Genomic DNA, 13,330 nt, shown 5'->3' on the forward strand with positions numbered 1-13,330 from the left:
AAGCACGAAGCAGAGTGGCTGGCACATAGTGAAAGCCTTCATTTCATGATTAATATAGTTTAACAATGGAAATTGTATATAATTTAGTGCTAAATTGTTTGCTTATAGCCTGTGGATAGTGTAGGAGTTTAGAGAAGAGGTATGCCAACTATATTTGTGGTCTTGTTAAAAAGGATTTATGGAAGAGGAGTAATTTTAGATAGTCCTGGAAAGGTGAGTAAGCTTTGCTTAGGTGAAATAAACAGTAGTGATTACTCCAATTAGTCCTTTAGACATAGATAGCTCAGTCATGATCACACTTGAATTTTTCTTGGACCTTGTGTAGGCCTGGGTATAATGGTGTTTTTGTAAACTTCCAAAGCATTTATTACATAAATCCAAGTTGAGAACCATTTCCTTAAAGCTACACATGAATAGATATATGTTTAATTGTTGAGATGGTCCTATGGAATGGAATATTCCAGAAAGCACACTGGACTGGGATTAGGAGTTGCAGCTTCTTTCTGTAGCTCTACCCTGACTGTTGGTGGAGGTCTTTGGCCTCCCTCCTCATCTGCCAAACAGGGAGGCTGGACTCTGTGTCTTCAAGCCCTTATGGTCTATGATGTAGCCAAGCAGGTACCACCCCCACCCCTCTAATTTGGGATGGCAGGATCAGTGGTTGAATTGTGGGGGTGCTCCTCTTGCTTTCCCCATAAATATACTTCTCTCCTCCCCATACCAGCCCCACCCACAAGCACATGAGAGAAGCTCAATAAGGACATCTGAAAACTGTTTTCCTCTTTTCCTGAGAAACGCCATAACATCATCAATCTGTATTTGTTTTATTTCTAATGAACGAAATGTGCCCCTCTTATTGGAAACACCTTGCAGAAAGAGGCAAGAGTCTCTCCCTGCAGTCTGGCAGCTGAGAGCAGAGCTGCCGGCTGCACCCCACCTGTCCCAACAGCCAAGACTGACACAGCCTCAAATGCTTTCCATACGAAAACCTTTGTGAAATTTCCTGTGCACACAGTGCAGACTGGGGCCCAGTTGCTGTCTCTGGCCAAGGTAATGCAAACCACATGCTTGGAGAGGAGTCAAGGCAAATATAGTTCCCCCAGAGGCCAGACATAAGTGGCACCTTCTTATCTTAGTCATGAACACCTCTTCCATGGACCAGGCATTGGTCAAAAGTGTAGAATAATTGCAGACATCAGTCCTGAAAATCACTGTGCACTGGTTAGGCCACCTAATGCTCCTTAGAAGGCAGCTGTCCATTTTTACTCTTCGTAAACAGCAGAGGGGGCTGGAAATTAGAAGGAAGGTAGTACATGTGGGGGATTTCATTTGGCATCCTAACTTCTTAGTCGGAACTTACCAGGTAGGACAGACAGCCTGTGGCCCGGTCCTCGAGCTCTTTCCTAGGTCCTGAAGTGAGTTTCAAAGAGACATGTTGGGTATAGCTGGGAGCCAGGCTGGCTTGCTTCCCCTACTTGTCAGAGTTTTGAGAAGGGGCCTTTGGCTTCTCGCTGGGTGGTGGCATCCACCATTCTGTGAATAGAACATCCTGCAAGGACAAAATTAGCAGTCCTAGAATCATCTAGAGAACAATCCCTGCCTTTCTGGTGATAATATTTCCTGTTTACAGACTCCATTTGAGCTTCAGTTAAGCATAATGCCACAGGAACTCAGCCTCTGGAAGCAGAATGAAGTCACTTCCTATGTCAGTTCATTGCTTCTATATCTAACTCCATCATTTAACATCCTCAGAACCTCAGCTTCCTCATCTGTAAAATGAGAAGAATGATAGCCACTGCAGAGGGATTTTTCAAGGATTAGCTTATATAATACGCTCTGACGCCAGACTGCCAGGGTTTGAACCCCTCTCTACCACATTCCAGCTGTCAGGCAAGTTGGTTCTTCTCTCTCTGCTTCAGTTTTCTTATATGTAAAATGATAAGACTAGTAGGGTCTACCTCATGGGGCTGTTGTGAGGATTAAATGAGTTAATACTTATAAAGCTCCTGGAATAGTGGCTGGTACAGAATGTCGATTTGCTATGGAGCCCTGCTTTGGGGGTTCTCCAGACACACATACTGGAATCAATCACAATAAATTCTATATGTGGGTTGCTTTCCTCCATACAGCATGGTAAATTCTTCAGCACTCATACTAAATTTTTTATGGCCATGAAACTGTTCTCCAACCAGGTCAGCCAGAAGTGGTAGCTCCAAATTTTTGAGTCAGCACTAGAGTTCGGAAGGGTTAAAATTCTTAGATCACTCTCGCAGTCAGGGAGTTCGAGCCCTGCGTCAGGCTCTGGGCTGATGGCTCAGAGCCTGGAGCCTGTTTCCGATTCTGTGTCTCCCTCTCTCTCTGCCCCTCCCCTGTTCATGCTCTATCTCTCTCTGTCCCAAAAATAAATAAACGTTGAAAAAAAATTTTTTTTAAAAATTCTTAGATCACTTTTGGCTACTGTTAGAAAAACACCGCCAATTTTCCTCTCTCTCAAGATGCTAGATTTTTTGTTTCAAATATTATTGTAGGTGTTTTTAATGGATGCATAATCTGCTAAAAAGTTGTCTTTTTTTTTTTTTACCCTGAAGATCCTGAAGTGACTGCCAGTTATTATTATTACTAGGACTATGCACTCAGCCAGGGAAGGAACATGTATTCTCACCTCTCATTTCCTCCCTCTAGACTTCCTGGGATGATTCAGATGTGAGTCCACTGAGGTGTCATCCTGGCCCTGAGGAAAGAGAAGAAGGAGTTGTGGGACCAAGTGAATAGATCAGGGACATCAGGCTAGCAGCCCAGTCCCCATGAGAGAGCCCAGGATCAGCTGATCTTTCCACAGGAAGAGGAGAAACCACAGCAGCCCTCACTTTCCCTGGGCTCTCACTGAGTTTTGCTAAGTCATTCCTAGGTCTTGCCTCATGGAGAAAGATGTTACTACAGAAGCCAGAGAATGCATGCCTAGGGTCCCAGGCTCTGTCCTCAGACCAGGATGCTCTGTGATGGAGGCCTGCAGGAGGGGTAGGGTGGGGTAGAGAGGTTCTTGCTTCCCTCTGGCAGGTATGGAAGACGTTGAGTATCCACTTCAAAAAATAATTTCTCTTCTGGGGTCAGAAGAGGAGGACAGTAAGCAGTTTCTGGTTGCTCCTTAGCATAATTGTTACTCTTTTCTCTAAAATTAGTCCATACCTTATTCCTAGAGAGATGGCTTTACTGCACACTTATTTATTCTAGAAGTAATGAAGGGCCCACTATATGCCAGACACAGTGCTAGGGAGTGCCCTCAAAGAGAATTTCATAAAATCTTAAATAATCATTATATAGTATTTTCAGCTTATAATATAAATGGGTTCAAAGTCCAATGTGGGCATAGTGAATGAAGAGATCACACAAGGCTTCAAGGAGGAAACAATGTTGGTGTTGAGCTATTGGTTCCCAGAAACAGACCCACCTGAGTCTGCTACTTGTGATCTTGGAGAAGTTATCTTAATCTTTCTGACTCTTGGTTTCTCCATCTGTAAAATGAAGATAATGGCACCATCTTTAAAGATTTTGTGTGTGGACTGAGATAAAATATATAGTGTGCCAGGAACACTGTAATTAACAAATGGTGGCCATTTTTAATCAGTGAAGATCTGCATATGTCTAAAAATTCCATGGGAGGATTTTTTTTTGAAAAATTGTGGCACATTTGGAACTTAGTGTTCATGTTTTTGTTTCATGGATGGTTGCATCTGAGTTTACAACCATGCAGTCAGGATCACTGAAGACTATTCCAAGATCCAATTAAATTTCAAGTATTCAGGAGTCAGTTCAGGAGGTGAGCCCTTGTACACATATGGCCAGAGTTCATGAACAAAGCTTTCATGGATGGGTTCACACACCACCTCTTCTGCCCATGGCAGAGGGCTGCTGCAGTAGTCTACCCTTACAGGAGGTCTTGTGGGATTATCCACACAGGCTGGATGCATCTTGAAGTTAGAGGAAGAGGAGGAGATAGGATATCTCAGCAAGGCTCCAGGACATTCAATTCATAATCCATGTGGTTCTTTCTGTGGAAAACTCTGACTCCATAGTGGGTGAAGGGTCTCCTATATAATGGCCCTTCCCCAAACTGTTCAACTAGTATCTATGCAACATGATATGTATCTATGTGAGTCACATGTGCTTGCCATCTCTATCATTTCTGTATAAAATGAGAAGAGCAGTAGGATCCCTGAGAGAATGGTGGCGCTAAGCTATTCAGGACAGAATTCCTTATAAGTATTCTTGGTTCCTTCTGCTTCTGCCATCTTTCATGAGTTTCATGGGACCCTGTCTCCATTTTTATTTTTTTGAGATTTCTTCCTCTCCTCTTGTGATCCAGACTGTACAACATCTTTAAGAGCCTGATACTCACTTAGCCAAAAAGGGTCTTGACAGTGGTCTTGGGTGTAGCCAAGACTAAGTGGGGTTCATGCCTCACTCATCTCCCCTTCCCCCCTTAGGGTTTAATTGTGAGTTAGGGATTTATTATTTTACGTGCACTATATTGTTGTGATTTAGAGACTGTTGTGTTCTCAATGATAAGTCTCCAACTAGAATACACACTCTTTGTGGTCAAAGGGCCATATCTTTTCATTCCTTCATGGTCCTGATTTTTTAATGTTTTTTTAAATTTATTTTGAGAGAGAGGTGGGGGGATAGAGAGCATAGGGACAGAGAGAGAGAATGCCAAGCAGGCTCCATGCTGTCAGCACAGATCCCAACATGGGGCTCAGTCCCACAAACTGGAGGTGGATGCTTAACTGACTGAGCCACCCAGGCACCCCAGTCCTGACTTAAGGGTGTCATCAAAGCAAGTCTCAAGAAACAACTCCCTAAAATAGGGCCCAAGAATATTTGACACCTGTTTGGCTGTAATGCTACCAAAAGAATGCAGTTGTTCCAGGAAATTTCTGGATATTCCTGAAAATTGGCCTAGAATAGGATAGGATAAGGTCTGGCCCTCACCTACCTCTCTATTCATCTCACATCACACCCCACCTCTGTCTTTAATCTCGAGATTTACTGGCTCTCTTTGAGCACTTCAAAGATGCTAGTTTGCACACACTGTTCCCTTTGTCTGGAATGCTTCACCTTCTCCCTCCATCCCCCACTCCCTCCTCATTTTTGCTAAGTTAACTCCCACTAACCCTTGAGAATTTGCCTCAGTTACCACTTTTTCAGAGAGTGTCTCCTCATTTCCCTCACTCAGTAAAATCCCTTTATTTCTAATATTCTTGCAGCACATTTACCTTTCCTTTAGGGAACTTAATACCTAATAGGTTTGCTATGTAATTGACCGGTGTCAATATCAAACTTCCTCTCTAGATGGTAAGCTCCATGAGAGCAGGGCTTGTGTCTATTATTTATTCATTGCTTTATCCTTGGTACCTAGCATGTAATAGGTACTCAATAAATCTTTCAAGTGAATTACTTAAAATGAATGTTGACATTTAAATCATCTGCAATTATTTAAAAAAAATAAATCATCTGCACTTATTTAATGAACATCTACAATTGGAGAATGTGCTGAGGCTAATTGGTGATAAGGAAAAATAAAAATGTTATGAGCTATACAGGTGCTACCAGAAGAAATGATATTGAGTAATGACAGAGTGGACTAAGAGCAGGCCAAGAGAATATGGAAACTGAACAATGCTATAAAGCAATGTACACAGAATGGAAGGGGCTTAACTCATGAGGGTGAAGGAAGGCAGGTAGGGCTGGTGATGGAACTAATGTGTTGCAATGTCAACTTAGTGGCCTAATTGAGTTAAAGCCTGTGTGTTACTTCTCAACTGCTGCATAACAAATTACTCTAAAACTTAGTGGCTTAAAACAACACTTATGATTTTACAGTTTCTGTGGTCATGGCGTAGTTGCGTTCTCTGCTCTTGGTCTCTCACAAGGCTGGAGTTACAGTCTCATCTGAAGACTTGACTGGAGAAGTTTCCATTTCCATATCCATGTAACCTCACTTAAATGGTTGTTGGTGGTATTCAGTTCCTTGTGAGTCATTGGACTGAGGGCCTTGGTTCCCCACTGGCTGGTGGCCAGAGGCCTCCTTTAGTTCCTTAGCTTACAAAACTACCTAATGGGTAGTTCACAAGGCAGCTGGCTTCATGAAAGTGAGCAAGTAAGAGGGCAAAGAGAGTACAACTGAGGGACTAAGAGCAAGACAGGAATCATGGCCTTTTGTAACCTAATCTTAGAAGTAACATATTTTTTGGCCTATTCCATGATTTAGAAGTCACTAGATTCAGACCACACTCAAAGTGAGGGGTTTACAAAGAAGGCAGAGATCAGTGGGGAGGGCAGTGCATTTTAGATATTGCCTAGCTCAGTCTATGATGACTGGTGCCAATTAGAACTAGAAAGAAGAACAAAATTATTATGCTTATGTTTCAAGGGTTATAAATTGTGTTAAGGCTAATTAGCAGGCATAAGAGACAAGGTCAACTAGGAGAACATGGCTCAAAGTCTTGCACATGGTAGAAATTCAAGTGGAAATGCTATGATGAAGCATTACTTTCTGCTTGGGTCCTGTCTTAGGAAGTCTCTCCCAGGCAGAGAGCAAATTGTGAAAAAAACAGGAACGGATGCAGAGGAGACAAGTAGAATTTTGAGATAGGTACACTTACCAAACTCATGCTATGAGAGCAGACATAAGCAACATGTCTGTTGTTCTTGGACCTCACAAGATTGCTGCCACATTCCAACACTTACCTCCTTGGTAGTCCTTCTCCAGCCACTTTTGAGAGTCAAGAGTTCAAGCCATGTGAAGGAATGTAAAAGTATTTTGTTGCCCCCCCAAGATGGTATTCCTACTGTCATTAGGGACTGTGTTTATTTTGTTAACTCTCTCCTGAAAATGAATGGCTAATAAAACCATGACCAAAAAGGGTGAAGACTGAGTAAGTCACCTCACACAGACAGCAGAAAGCTTTAGGAAAGAAGCACCAGTGTTTTGATGACAATATTTTCTACTGTGATTTCTTCTTACTGTGGAAAAGAATTGTGTGTATAAATCTTTCTCCCCAAGCAGTGTCGTGGCTTCCCAGGGTTATCGGAGCTGGATTGGATTCAGATGAGATCGTATGCACTGCAGCATGCAGAGAGAATTGTAACTGGACATCAAAGGAGGAATTCAGAATGGTTATAGGAAAATTGTGCTTCTTCCCGTTGTCTGCCAATTAATACATTGGCCCCATCAAAAGGACACGGATTAAAGTCTGGAAGATGAGCTTGGAGACGGGAGGCTGCACTCTGGCTTCTGTGACAAGTGGGTAGCCTGCAGGTTTTGAGAAGAAGTGAAGTGAAACCAAATTTATGGTTCACTTTGCAAATAGTAGAGGATCACCTAGATCAAAGAGAAACAATCTGGAGGAGTATGCCTCCTATTTTTGGAGCCACAAGAATTCCATTTATATTTTTACAAGGATTGAAACATTCAGAACCTGAATGCTGGTCCCTGCCATGGAGTGGGCCTTTGGGTCTCTTTCTGGATAGAACATACCAAATGTCTGCATTCTTTAGGTGCCCTGGATTCATTTAGATCTCATGCCCTTCAGTCTCCTTACTACAGTTCCTAAGGAGAAGGGTGTAGTGTTGGAGAAGGGGCTATGAGCTCTGGGATCTGATTTCAGCTCTCCATTGATTCATATGGCAGTCTGGGGCAAGTGATTTAACTACCTCTGTAAGCCTGGGATTTCTCACTCTGTAAAATGAGGAAAATAATATCCACACTTTTCACTCCTTACAGAGTTACCATGGAGATTAAATAGGACATTATAGGTAAAAGCTACTTTATAAAATATATGAGCCAACTCTTTCCCCATGGTCTTCTTCACTTCACTGATTTCTTATTCACCCACTTATTTGTCTAGCCATTTATTCATATGATCTCCCTTTCTCTGTAATTTACTTAAAAATATTTTTTATTTCTTCTTTCTCTCATATTTATCCTTACTTTTGCACTTTTACTCTGTTCCTTAAGTATTCCCTTACTCGTTAACCTTTCATCCTCTTTACTTCTTAGTCTCTCCCATTGTCTGTCTTGACTTACTGGTCAGTCCCTGCCCTCCATTCCCTGACTCTTTCCTGTGTCCATTTTACTCCTTCCCAATGCCATATTCCATCCCAAGTTACCCCAACCTCCCATCTCACTTTTGGGCTAACCTTTGTACTGGGAAGCATCTTCGAAGAGCCCTGCCCCAGCATCATGACTATTAGCTGTATGTTGGTTTCCTTATCTGAGAAATGAGTATACTCATGAAGAGATTATGATACTATGACTATATATCCCCCTTTTGCTGATGAAAAAGACCTACTTTAACTACATTTGTTAAAATTATGAGCTTAGCATATAATAATAGATAAAAACTATGGAGCATTTATAGTATGTAAACACTATTTAATTCATTTAGTTATACAAAATAAGCCCTGTAAGATAGATTTTATTTGAGGCTCAAATGCAATAAATAACATTTCCAGGATTCTGTGGCCAGAATTAAAAGCCAGGTCTGTGCTGTATGTACTCTATCTTGAAAGAGCAGATGCACAGATCAAACAATGACATTAAGACAACTATGGAATGCAAGAGGACTAAGTCAGCAGGATTGATCTATTTCTAAGAACCTAAATGGTCAACAGAGGATATGCCAAGATTAGGGATTTATCTTTCCTCAGGATTAGGGCTGCCAGATTTATAAAAATACATATCACCCAGTAAATTCGAATTTCAACTCAAACAGCAAATATTTTTAGTATAAGTATGTCCCATGTAATATTTGGGACATACTTATACTAAAAAAAAATAATTCATCTGAAATTCAAGTTTAACTAGGCAACCTGTATTTTATCTATATGCTAACTAATTTGGATGTAACTTAAAAAAATTTAAAATAAAAAACCCAAATAATCCAATTTAAAAATGGACAGAAGACATTAATAGGCATTTCTCCAAAAAAGACAGCCAGATAGATGCCAACAAACACATGAAAAAGATGTTCAACATCACTCATTATCAGGGAGATGCAAATCAAAACTACAATGAGATATTACCTCACACCTGTGAGAATGCCTAAATAATAAACACAAGAAACAACAAGTGTTGGTGAGGATGTGGAGAGAAGGGAACCCTCTTGTGCTATTGGTGGGAATGAAAATTGGTGCAGCCATTGTTGCAAACAGTATATGGGTTCCTCAAAAATTAAAAATAGAACTACCCTATTACCCAGAAATCACGCTATTTGGTATTTACCCCCAAAATACAAAAACACTAATTCAAAGGGATACATACACCCTTATGTTTATTGCAGCATTACTTACAATAGCCAAACTATGGAAGCAGCTGACGTGTCCAATTGATAGATGAATGGATAAAGATGTGGTACGTACACACACACACACACACACACACACACACACACACTGGAATATTTCTCAGCCATAAAAAAGAATGAAATATTTCCCTTTTCAACGACATGGATAGAGCTAGAGAGTATAATGCTGAGTGAAATAAGTTAGTTATAGAAAGACAAATATCATATGATCTCACTCATATGTGGAATTTAAGAAACAAAACAAATGGACAAAGGAAACGAGAGAGACAAACCAAGAAACAGACTCTTAATTATAGAGAACAAACTAATGGTTACCACAGGGGAGGTGAATAGAGGGAATGGGGGAAACAGGGGATGGGGATTAAAGATTACACTTATCATAATGAAAAACAATAACATAAAATGATTTAAAAAATAAAGAACCTTTAAAAATTGAGGAAAAATACAAAATATTATAATAAATAGGCAAAATATATAGATGATTCACAAAAGGAAATAAAATGACCCTTACATGCAAAAAGATGTTCAGTCTCATAATAAGTAAAATCCAAATTAAAATTATACTGATAATCTCACCTAGCAGATTGGCAAAAATTCAATATCTCAGAAATTCACTGTTTCGGCGAGGCTGTGTGGAAACAGGCTCTCTCATACATTGCTGGTAGAATGCAACATGGTATATTTTCCCATGAGGAGGAATTTCAAAACATGTAATAAAACTTCATTATGCATTTACCCTTTAACCAGTATTACTAATTCTAATAATTTACTCTGAACATATATATCCAACAGTACCAAAATACATATACACAAAGTTATTCAATGCAGCATCATTTATAATTACAAAGTATAAAGAACTACCTAAATATCTAAGTGTAGGAGTTTAGTTGAAAGATCCATTTACATTATGTAGTAGTATATAGCTATAAACAAGAGTTAGGGTGTCTCTATGAACAAATATGATATAATTTCCAGGACATAACATTAAGTAAAAAAAAGTAAAGAACATACAAAGTATGTTAATATCTGTGTGAAAAAAAAAAAGTTTGACTTTGTAAAGCATGTAAATGTTCTACATATTCAAAAATTAAAATGAAATCAGTAAGAAGAGGAAGGAAAGAGCTAACTGAAAGTAGAAAGAAACAAATTGTATTTCAAATAAATATGATAATCACACTGTAGGGAGAAGGAAAGAAGGAAGGAAGGAAGTTATATACATCTAACCATTTTATGCTCTGTTCAAAGGACCAAGAATTAAAGATTCCCAGTAGCAAAGATCATATCTGAAACCCAAATCTTGATCTCTAACACCATTATCTACTAAAAGTAATCAAGACTCTCTGAATAAGTGACTGACTCCAGGAATGGGGCAGAATATGCAAAAGATGAGCCTGGAACATCTTGTTATTCTAGAAAATAAAAAGGCATTTTTTAAAAATTAGGAGGTCATGACATAAGGACTAATGTGCTAGCTGAAAAGAATTACAGCTAGCCAAATCTGGGATAATTTGAGCATCATTAAGTACAATGATGAATTATAAATCACTGATAAAAATTAAAATTCATGAGTCCATACTGATAATAAATATATAAATAAATGTAAGTAAATTTATGAACACAAATATTTTACTATATACCCACAGTCTTGGACAAGGTTGAGTATGAGAGGTGAGGCAGGAAGAATTGCAAACAAATTCTGAACCCTTTTTAATACTATTTCAGCAATCATTTAGGGACATCGAATGCTTACTAGGTCCCAAGTTTTGTGTTAAATATTAACCTGATCTACGTGATTCTCACAACGACATATTTTACAGATGAGATAAACTAGCCTCAGAGATATTAGAAAAACTTGCCCAGTATCATAATAAATGGAGGAGGCATGATTTTACACTTTTCCCACTAAGTCATGTCACATCCCAAAAGAACAGAACGATTTCTGAATAAAAGCATTTTATAAATGGGGTTTCTTTTTTCTCGCCTTTCTTTCTCAGGGATGCACTAAAGGGCTAAGGGTGATGTTAAATTTCCATGGTCAAGAACAAGAAAATTAAAATAATGATCTAAGAATAAATTTAATTGGTTCTCTTGGGTTTACAAACCATGGTCCACCAACTTCTTAAAATCTCTAGGTGGAATTTCCTAACTTTCCCCAGGAGATGGTAATTGTACAAAAGAGAAATCCCTAAAGGCAAAAGGCTGGGTTCCATCCCTGATGGTGCAGTTTACTATCTGTAAAAGGGTACCTCATTGGATTGTTGCAGGGGTTAAATGAGATAATGTACACATAAGCACATGTTGGTGTAAGTATTGCTGCTTCCCTCAGGTCTCTGTGCTTCCCAACTCATCCCAACCCTTTCCTTTTCTTAACTCATTAAGAACAAAACAAACTTTAAAAATGAGGTCTATGAAAGCAAAGACCTCAGTGAGTGAAATCCAGTGACACCCACGGTGTCCTCCAACAGAATGTGCAGAGTGTTCTTTTCTCAGCAAGGAGTCAATCAACTGCAATTAGGTCAAGAATTCTAAGGTGCTAGAAAGAATAAAGGGGCAGAGGCTTGACAGCAATTTTCTCCAAAGCCTAAAGTCTTGAACCAGATGTGGTTAGTCTGCTTCGAGGACTGAAGTCCTCATCTTGGTTCTGTCACTAACCACTACATGTCATAACCTCTCTTTCTTGACCTCAGTCTCATCATCTGTAACTGAAGGCAGGTGCTATACTTCTTGAGACCATGTTAATCATAGTCTTGTTCTCAGATCACCTCTAGCTGAATCAGTTGGTCTACTCGTTAAAACACATATATTCCTCACATCCCACCTTGTGGCTCCCAAATTAAAAACTCCTTGGCAAAGGATTTGGATTCTGCATTTTTATCCCCTTCCACCAAGATAAATTCTAATGCACACAAATTTGAGAATTACCGACTTAAGTGCCTTTTCAGATAAAGAATTACATGGTGTAGGTCAGTGATTTTTAAACTTTAATGAATCCCTAAAATGCAGGGGGCTTGCTCTGCATTACTGCTAATCTCCCAACTGCTGTTGCTGGTTGTTCCTAGATCACACTCTAAGTAGCAAAGCTTTATGTGATACTACGCAGTCCTGTAGTAGGTTGATTTCCTCTTTCGGATGAAAAGAATATAGATAAGAGTAAAGGGTGGAAGAAGGATATAAGCATGGATAGTAACCCCAAAGATTTTCTTGGCTTGAGTATAGACTTAGCTGATTGATGGATCACCTTTGGTCCTTATGACAGAGAAGTCACAAATTTGGAGACAGACAACTTGGTTATGTCCCCCACTCTGTCACTTCCTAGTTATGCAGCCTGCAGAGAGTGATTTAAGTTTTTAGAACCTTAAGTTATGAATCTATAAAGCAGAGATCACAAAATACCCTCCTTACAGAGTTGTTATGAGCACTAAATGTGATCACATATATAAAATTCCCAGCCCAGTGAACAATATCTGTCCCTCTAGGTTTTCTGGGGACCCTCCCTAAGCCTTTACTTAGCCCATGTATGGGACTGCTCACAGGAGCCTGCTCTCTCTCATAGATACCACTACCTGGAGGGCAGCCACTTCTCCACCATGAGAAAACTTGACTTTCCCAGGCCGCTGAGTGATTAATCGCACAGCTGCTTTCCCAGACTTGGAAGGCTGATGGCAATGCTGCCAGAGGCAGATGGGAGAGCTAGAGTCCAGTCACTCATCAGTGATGTTCAGCGGACACATTTATAAGGCTTTTTACACTTTTCTGGCATCCTCCATGATCAGCCAGACACCAAAGGCTGCCTACTGCACACCACATGCTGGCAAAGAAAGCTGTGTGCACACATGCTGGCCAGGTCCCAGCACAGCTTATTCTTTCTCTTCTGCTTCCTTTCGTTACTTTCTATGTGGTTGTGATCAACATGCCACCTGACTTTTCATGCCAAGTCCTTTAAATTTTTTTGACAGGCACTGCTG

At 39.9% G+C, this 13,330-nt stretch overlaps 1 long non-coding RNA gene across 1 annotated transcript in view; it reads right to left on the reverse strand.

The window, feature by feature from the left end:
• Positions 1 to 13,330, reverse strand: part of LOC106967272 (uncharacterized) — a 63,507-nt gene that overhangs the window by 22,116 nt on the left and 28,061 nt on the right. Inside the window, exons 2-4 of the long non-coding RNA XR_008299187.1 lie at positions 3,449 to 3,512; positions 2,663 to 2,731; positions 1,361 to 1,549 (exon numbers count right to left, since the gene is read on the reverse strand). This is a non-coding gene — a long non-coding RNA (uncharacterized LOC106967272). The remainder of the gene's footprint in view (positions 1 to 1,360; positions 1,550 to 2,662; positions 2,732 to 3,448; positions 3,513 to 13,330) is intronic.

Source organism: Acinonyx jubatus, chromosome B3 (assembly GCF_027475565.1).
Source record: "Acinonyx jubatus isolate Ajub_Pintada_27869175 chromosome B3, VMU_Ajub_asm_v1.0, whole genome shotgun sequence".
In the NCBI taxonomy this organism is placed as follows: domain Eukaryota; kingdom Metazoa; phylum Chordata; class Mammalia; order Carnivora; family Felidae; genus Acinonyx; species Acinonyx jubatus.